Source organism: Furipterus horrens, unplaced genomic scaffold (genome assembly GCF_987537825.1).
Source record: "Furipterus horrens unplaced genomic scaffold, mFurHor1.1.pri manual_scaffold_4, whole genome shotgun sequence".
Lineage (NCBI taxonomy): Eukaryota > Metazoa > Chordata > Mammalia > Chiroptera > Furipteridae > Furipterus > Furipterus horrens.
In genome coordinates, this window is record NW_028327174.1 from 166,202,395 (window position 1) to 166,210,983 (window position 8,589).

At 38.9% G+C, this 8,589-nt stretch overlaps 1 pseudogene; it reads left to right on the forward strand.

The window, feature by feature from the left end:
* The first annotated feature begins 7,537 nt into the window (after nt 1–7,537).
* Nucleotides 7,538–8,173, forward strand: LOC150013223 (UL16-binding protein 3-like; annotated as a pseudogene).
* Nucleotides 8,174–8,589: the final 416 nt, after the last annotated feature.

Consider the following 8,589-nt stretch of genomic DNA (forward strand, 5'->3'; position numbering starts at 1 on the left):
TGAAATGTTAAAGAGACTTATTTAAGAAAAAGAAGATCAAAACTATGAACATTAAAATGACAACAAACTCACAACTATCAACAACAGAAGCTAGGGAATGGAAACAAAGGCAAACTAAGCAGACAACCAGAGTGGGAGCAGAATCATAGGTACGGGGAGCATGTGGGGCATGGTCAGCTGGAAGGGGGAAGGGGGGAGAAGAAGAGAAATGGTGCAGGAGTTAAAAAGCATAGTATGAGGGTGCAGAGCAGACAGGGGTATGTTGAGAAGAGCTTAAAAGCATAACCTATGGACATGGACTTGAGGGGGAACTTCTGGAGGGGGTTGCAGGGTGGAGGGGAGCAAAGGGAAAAGAAATTGGGACAACTGTAACAGCATAATCAATAAAACATACAAACAAAGAATAATCAACTACAATCAATCAATACAAACAACAGGGCTCACTTTCTCCCAAAGTCCCAATTCATACTTGTCAGTTGTTAGTTGATGAACATATAAAATATATGTTCATTTAGTTTCTTGGTTAACAAAACAGTGTTATGGTTAACAGGTTAGATGTCAAAACCAGACAGACATAGCATTCAAATATATACGTCTACAAAGAAATCAAAAATACCAACTTGCAAATGTATAATGATACAGTGAATGTGAGGTGAGGATATATGAGGCCTGTCCAGATGGTATCCAGTCATATAATATGAAAAATAGAGACATTTAGTGAAGAAGATGCAGGAAACAAGAAATATTCTACATATGACAATGACACCTCAGTCCCCTTCAAAGTAGGCACCTTGAGACCTCACACAGTTTTCCCAATCACCATCAGCTGCCCTGTCATATCTTCCTGAATCTCATCCACTATCTGAAATCTCTTCTCTTTCAAAGGTGATTTTAGCTTGGGGAAAATCCAGAAGTTGCAGGGCACCGAATCTGGACTGTGGAGGGGCTGACTCACCTGGGTGATTTGATGTTTCACCAAAAAATATCTCCACAAGATGTCATGCATGAGTGGGTGTGTTCTGATGAAGCTCCAGTCAGTAGTTGGCCATAGCTGTAGCCTTCTGAATCATCTGAATAGTTTCCATGGAGCAATGTTCAAAGTTAATACAAAAGTTGATGCAGACTCATTGGTCTACTCGCTCAGTCATTTTGAATGTGATGGCCACACAGTACACAAGCTCACTCAACAGCATCTACTGCCCCCACTGACTAGCACAGTGAAGTTGTCACTGTTCATGCATGCTCATCCCAGTTCATTCTCCTTGGCTGCCAGGTTACATCGATATCACACAGACCATTCTCATTATATTTACAATGGATGGACTTTTCTTGGATAGACCTCATATATATCTATATGAGAAGATGAATGGATAAGAAGAGTGTGAGGTGATATATATGTCTCTGTGTGTGTATGTGTGTATATATGTTTGTGTGTGTGTGTGTGTGTGTGTGTGTGTGTGTGTGTGTGTGTGTATATATATATATATATGGAAAGAGAATTCTGCCATTTGTGATAACACGGGTGGACCTCGAGGGCATTGTGGTAAATGAAATAAGTCAGACAGAGAAAACAGAAAAGTTCAAATAATTTCACTCATATGTGGAATCTAAAAATAAGAAATTCATAGATAGAACAGATTGATGGTTGCAAGAGGCAGGGTGGTCATGTGAAAGTGGTCAAAAGGTACAAACTTTCAGTTATAAGATAAATAAGTTCTGGGGGTGTAATATGCAGTATGGAGGCTACGGTTAGCAATACTCTATTGTATTTTTGAAAGTTGCTAAGAGAATATGTATTGAGTTCTCATTGCAACAGAAAAATGTAACTACGTGAGGTGATGGATGCTAACAAAACATTGTGGTGATTGTTTCTCTATATAAATCACTATGTTGTACGCTACTATGTTATATGTCAATTCTATGTTGATAAAACTGGGGGTGGAGACTACAAGACAGTTGAAATAGTCTCGAGGACTGAAATGATGAACACTGAAGCATAAAGGTGTTGGTTTGACCAAATACACAGGAATTTCTAACAGTTACAGCCATTCAAAAATGGAAGAGGATATCTTAGAGTGGTTTACTCTTTGTAATCAAATTTGTTCAACAGAGCAATTGGGTCTGCTCTTGATGGGATTCCCACATAAAGTGAAGAGCTCATTTTTCAGGCTTTCTAAAGCTTTGGGGTTCTTCCTTTCTCTACAGCAGAGATTTCTTTGATTTGTTTGATTGTAATAATATGAAAATTTGAGACACTAAGAGACAGAGAAATAAACACAAATAAAGTTTTAGAAACAAAGAAACAGAGAATTCAAATAGTATTTGCCCTCTTAATTTCAACACCAAATATATCTACGTTTAGCCTGTCCTACTTTGGTGGGACTCTCCTGTGTTCTGAGCCCCTCTGAGCCCCACAGCTTGTATTATTCCCACTGTGTCTAGGCAGTTAAAAAAGTCATCACATCACAACTTATTAGTCCCATCAGTTTACCTATAAAGAAAAAATGACAATTTTAGAGTAGCGCGCTCCATTTGGGAATTTTCCCAAATTTCCCCAAAAATTGTTCTGTCTTTCTATTACAGAAGAAGGATAATGAGCAATATTTGTTGAGTATCAGGCAATATGCTGACAGCTGCACATACCTCTGTTTTATATCTTATTCATAATAACACTTTAAGGTACCTTCAGTATGTCATTGACAAATGAAAAGTTTGAGACTCACAGAGTTTAAGTCAATGTACCAGGTCACACCACGAGTAACTACAAAAGCCAGAATTCAAACCCAGATTTAAGTGGTCTGAAAAATTAGGCCCATTTTCCCACTTCATGATTTATTTCCTCTGAAGATCTTTGCTCAGCTCTAGATCAAATGCTTTTAAATCACTTCACACAAACAGTTACCTATCTTACTATTAAAGTACTCTAAGCAATGATGTTTTTAACTTTTCTTGAAAAACATCTTAAAACTCTTACTGCCAGCACCTAGTGTTTTCAGTGACCTTCCAATATGTGCCCTGAAAGTACATAAAATGAAGGCTAAATTTCATCAGAGACTTTCCTCCTATTTCATCCCTTGAAGTGCCAAAGTCCTATGACTTTGGATTCTCTCATGTTCAGAATTTCCCCCTAGATCTATCTAGAACTCTACCATATAAAAGTGTGTTTATAACTAGGAATAAAAGACTGTGTTTCAAATAAAAGTCTGCATCTTTATTCCATCCATGAAATTATTTTTTCAACAAAATTATTTTTCAGGCTTTGTAAGAAAGGAATCATTACAGTGCAAGTAACCTAAAAAATATATGTATTTTTCCCTAAAACTAAAGTAAAAAGAATGTGTTGAGCAGGGCAGTGAATTGTTAGTGAACATGTCAACTGCAGGAAACTCATCCACGTCAATCAGCTCTTGGAGCCAGTGCTCTAACGGAGAACTGACATACCGTTACACAAGAAGTTACAAGGCTCAAGACACTAACATTCTTCTTGGGCAAAAAATCTTCTTTCATCTTCACCTGACCTCATAAAGAGAAGGAATGGAATAAAATTTGGTAGATGACAATCCAAGGAGTTGAGGTAGGGTTTTGGTGCAGTAGGAGTGAGGTCAAGATGTATGTTAAAAATGGAACATCTGCATTGATTCTGCTGAAATTAAAATGAATGCCTCTTGCGCAGATAGTATTTCAGGAGCTCCTACTGGCTCCTCATGGGGAAAATGGTGCCCAGATCAATGATCTAGCATCAGAGCAGCTAGTGATAGAACACACCGTCAGACCAGACTCACAGGTGGTTTTGAACATAAGACCTCTGTTCTTGCGCTGGCTGAAGACTCATGAATTTAACAGAGCTAGTGCTGGGAACTGAGAAAGAGAGAAAAAAGGGATGTGGAATATGCAGTATTTGGTGATAATGCCTTGATGATATTCAGAGGAGAGTTTTTGATATTCTCAACTAAGTCATGGGGGGTGGTGAACATTGGCCCCTATCTTACACCATACACAAACGTTAATCTAAGAAACTATGATATTTTTAGAATAAGTATAATATTTTGTGAAAAATGAAAAATTCCCTTGGCCAGAACACCAAAAATTAGAAAAACACAAAAGCAGAAGCCACAGACTTGAAATGATGTGCATCCTCCCCAGTGCAATGTCTAATACATGCTCTCCTCTTTTCCTAAAGTCTTGTTTTTTCCCCCTTTAATGTGCAGGCGCACATGCATGCATGCGTGTGCGTGCACACACACACACACACACACACACACACTATCTCCTGTCTCTCTATTTTCATCACAATTATTGTCTGAATTAATTTAAAATTATCACACAGAGCTATCATATGTATTGTGTACACTTATTTGTTGGCAGCCAGCAGTGATGTATTAGTAAATGTTTAGCAACCATCTCTCTAGGGAATCAAAGCCCTGACATATAACATTTGCCAATTTCTGTGATGTAAATACTCTAGTATGGCCTATTTATTTCAAGCTATTGACATGAAATTACTAGATGTGGAGTTGAGGAGAGATCCCTACAACTGGAGTGCATGTGAGCCAGCACAAGCTGATTTCAGCACATCCTAGTTATCTGTCTCCCACTGAGTCTGTAAAGCATCCCTGGTGATATAATTGAATGTAACATGATGCCTCAGTTTTCTCATTTGTTGTAAGTGGGGACACACACTCAAACGAGTTACTTCCTTAGAGGAGAATTAATTCTTAAGCTCCAGTTACTGCTTAAGATGTCAGAATGGTCATTTGCAGAGTGTGTCTCTAACATCCACATCCTCTCCTTCTAGAAAGTCTCCGTTCACCTTTTGGAATCTATCCCTCCCTCATTTTCAGTCTTCAGTCCTCAGGTTAAGCTCCTCACCCAGCTCAAGAGTGGATTATGTGAGCAAAACCAATCTGTGCATCATATTCTCTAGCCACAGTGATTGGCTCACAGGATTATCATGAGCCAATGACAACAATAAGAATCCGTAAGACCTTGCTGAAAATACTGAGACAAAATTGAGCATTTGTTTCCAGGGACTTGAGCCAAAGAGAATATAAGATCTGGAGCTGCTGGCATCTCCATCTTGCCACCACTTGGAGCTGTGAATGATGCAAATCCAACAGAGACAGAAACACTAAATAATGATGACAGTGTTTGAGCCCTGAATTTAGAAATGCCAAAAGCAAAACTTCAGGCTTAGAGCTTTCATTTATATAAGCCAAAAACTTTTATTTTCTTTAAACCAATTTGTATTGGGTTTTCACTGACATACAGCAAAAAAAGTTCAAACTGATACAGAAACATACCCTGATTAATAAGCTCTGTGTATTATTAACACATTGGGAAATATTATAAACATTTATAACAAAATACTTTTTATAAAGCATCATTTTGGCAGCTTCTCACAAAATTAAGTATACACTTATTACATGTCTCAGTTGTGACAGGCAAAATTATGGCTCCTCCAAAGACTTCCACGTCTAAATCCCCTGAACCTGTAAGTATGTTACCTTACCTGGCAAAAGGGACTTTGAAGAGAACTTGAAGCTGTGATTAAGTTAAGGATCTTGAGAAGGGGAGATTATCCTGGATTATCCAGGTGAGTTGAATGTAATATAAGGATACTTATAAGAGGGAGGCCAGGACAGAGACACAAAAGGGGATGTGACCACAGAAGCAGAGGTCAGAATGAGGCAGGTCCACTAGCCAAGGAATATGGGTGGCCTCTGGAAGCTAGGACAGTCAAGAAAGTAGACCCTTCCCCAGAGACTCCAAAAGGAACACAGCCCTGCCAACCCAGTTTAGACTTCTGAACCCCAGACCTGTAAGAGACTATGATTATGTTATGTCGTTTTCAATGACTAATTTGTAGGAATTAGTTACAGCAGCAAAATTAATGTAATAATCTAGCAATTTCGCTTCTGGATATTTTACCCAAGAGAAACGAAAACTGATATTTACACAAAAACCTGTAGACAGATGTTTATGGCAGGTTTAGTTATAATTGCAAACACTGAAAACCACCTAAATAAATGTTCTTCAGCTGGTGAATGAATAAATGAACTGGGTATACTCAACTCAATAGAATGCTACTACCAAAAAATAAGACTATTGTACCTCAAATGTATTATGTTAAGTGAAAGAAGCTAGATTCAAAATGTTCATACTTTACAATTATATTTATATGACATTTTAGAAAAGGCAAAACTACCAGGACAGAGAACAGATCAGTGCTTGTGAGTGACAGGGAGTGAAGAAGCATTGATTATCAAAGGACAGCACAAAGGAATTTGAGGGATGAAGGAACAGTTCTGTGTCTAGATCATGGGGATAGGTTCACAACTCTGCATTTGTCCAAACTCATAGATCTGTACACTAAAGAGAGTCAAGTTTATCGCATATAAGATTAAAAAAATAAATAAATTGGTCAAAAAGAAGCACCTGTATTTTAAGAACAAGTGTGAGAGGCTGGCATGAAGTCATGTCTATGGCAGTAGTTTCCCTGTTAGTCTCAATCACATTAGATCAGGCTCTCATGCCCAATTCCCTTTCTTTCCCTTCAACCATCATTTCTCAAATAACTAAACAATGGTATAAAAAAAATGTGCTAAACTAAAATTCCAGGGTGTCAGAGGCAAGTCCCAGAAGAACTCAATGTCTCTTGAAACTCAACCAACAACATTTCACTTCTTCTTTAAAAACACAATGCTTAACCAAACTCTGACCCTAAGTTGTTGCCTGTGTTTTTGTCCCTATTATTCCCTAATTAATTTTTAAAAAGTAAGCATTTCCACAGTTGCATTGAGTTTAAAGCCAAAAAAATAACACCCCTTTGGTTTTAAGATTTCACAACTTTGACCCTGCATGCATCACCAGAGAAAAACAGTGACTCTTTCTTTAAAAAAAGAAATAGAAAAGGAGAGTGGTCTGTTAAAAATGGATACAGTAAGGGGTAAAGACAGAGGGTAGCATGTCTGTAGGAAAAGCAGATGGGTGCATGGAGTGGGAGCAGGTGACAGCAGGCATGAGGAGGGCAGATTCTTCCCTTCTCGTGGCCCAAGTTTTTCTCATACTACTATACGTGAGTACAGCCCCTCAACTTCTTCTCAGTGCAGGTCACAACTTGACAACAACAGAGAAAAAAGAGAAAAACAAAAGGGAAAAGAGCCGGGTATTTTCCAGCATCAGAGAAATGGAGCTCAGTATTTCTATAACATCTTAGTGGAAATAGGAGACACCCAAGCCTAATATTTTTCTATGAGTTCCCAGTTTCTAGTACATGGAAAGTTTTTCATATTACTCATGCCACAAACCAACGAAATAAAGTGACTGTCTTTATTCTAATATCATGTGATAAAAAATATGAAATCTAAAGTGGTCTAAGAGTGGTCCAAGTTTGGGACATCTCAAGGCAAATGGGATTTAAGGTTATGCCTCTGCCATTTCACTGATTCTTAGCTCAAAAATCCAAAACAGCAATCAGCAGCCCAGGGATGCTAGGAAGGTTAGCGCCCACCACCCAGACCATGAACTGCTGCTTGCCATGGTGCTTCAAGTTCAGTCTTGTCCTTCTGGGCCTGGTTGTGCTGCCAGACTGTCCCTGGGCAGCACTGTCTCAGGACACAGATCATTGCTTACTTGTATTCAGTATGATTTAAACATTACTGCTAATAAATAACCATGGTGTATGGTTCAAGGCCAGGTGGATGAAAAGAATTATCTTTCATATGACAGCAACATTGATAAAGTCATATTTATGAATCTTCTGAGAGAGGTGGTAAAGGCTACAAATGTCTGGAAAGAACAGACCAATACACTGAGAGACATGGAGGACTTGATCAAACAGCAACTACTTGACATCAACCCAGAGAAATACAGAGTTCCTTTTATCCTGCAGGTCAAGATGATGTGTCAGTGTATAAAGCCAATGGAAGCACCAGTGGATCCTGGGAGTTTGGTTTGCACAGACAGAGGTTCCTTGTCTTAGACGCGGAGAGTGGAAAGTATACAGTGGATCATTTCAGAGGCAAACAGATGAAAGAGAAGTGGCAGGATGGTAAGTAAGTGCCCAAGTTCTTCACAGTTATCTCAATGGGAGACAAATAAATGGCTAAAACTCTTGGTGCACTGGATAAAAGAGCTGGAGACAAAAACTGCACCAACCATGGTTCCATCATAGTCTGATCTAAGGCCACAACCATCACGCTCATCACCTCAGTCCTCACTGTGATCCTCACCTGCTGGGCCATGGTCAGCATCCCAGGCTGAGTCCTTTACAGTAACAGAAGATGCTGTTCAGAAGCTCCTGAGAGTGTGATCTAGTTCAACACATATCCCTTTTGGTTGGCTGCCTTCACATCTTCAGCTGTTCAACTGTTGACAGCCAGGAGCTGCAGTCCTGACAGCAAATTGAGAGATCTCCAGAAGATCGTAATGACACAGCAAATGCAATATTCATGTCCTTTATTCCACTGGGGGATATGTCAACTCTGCATTGATTCTCAACATTTTGCTCCTTTTTTTTATGCCAGGTATTGGAATTCTTGCATTTTGTCTTTTTCTATTTTTAAAATTTTTGTTGTGTTTGTTGGAGTG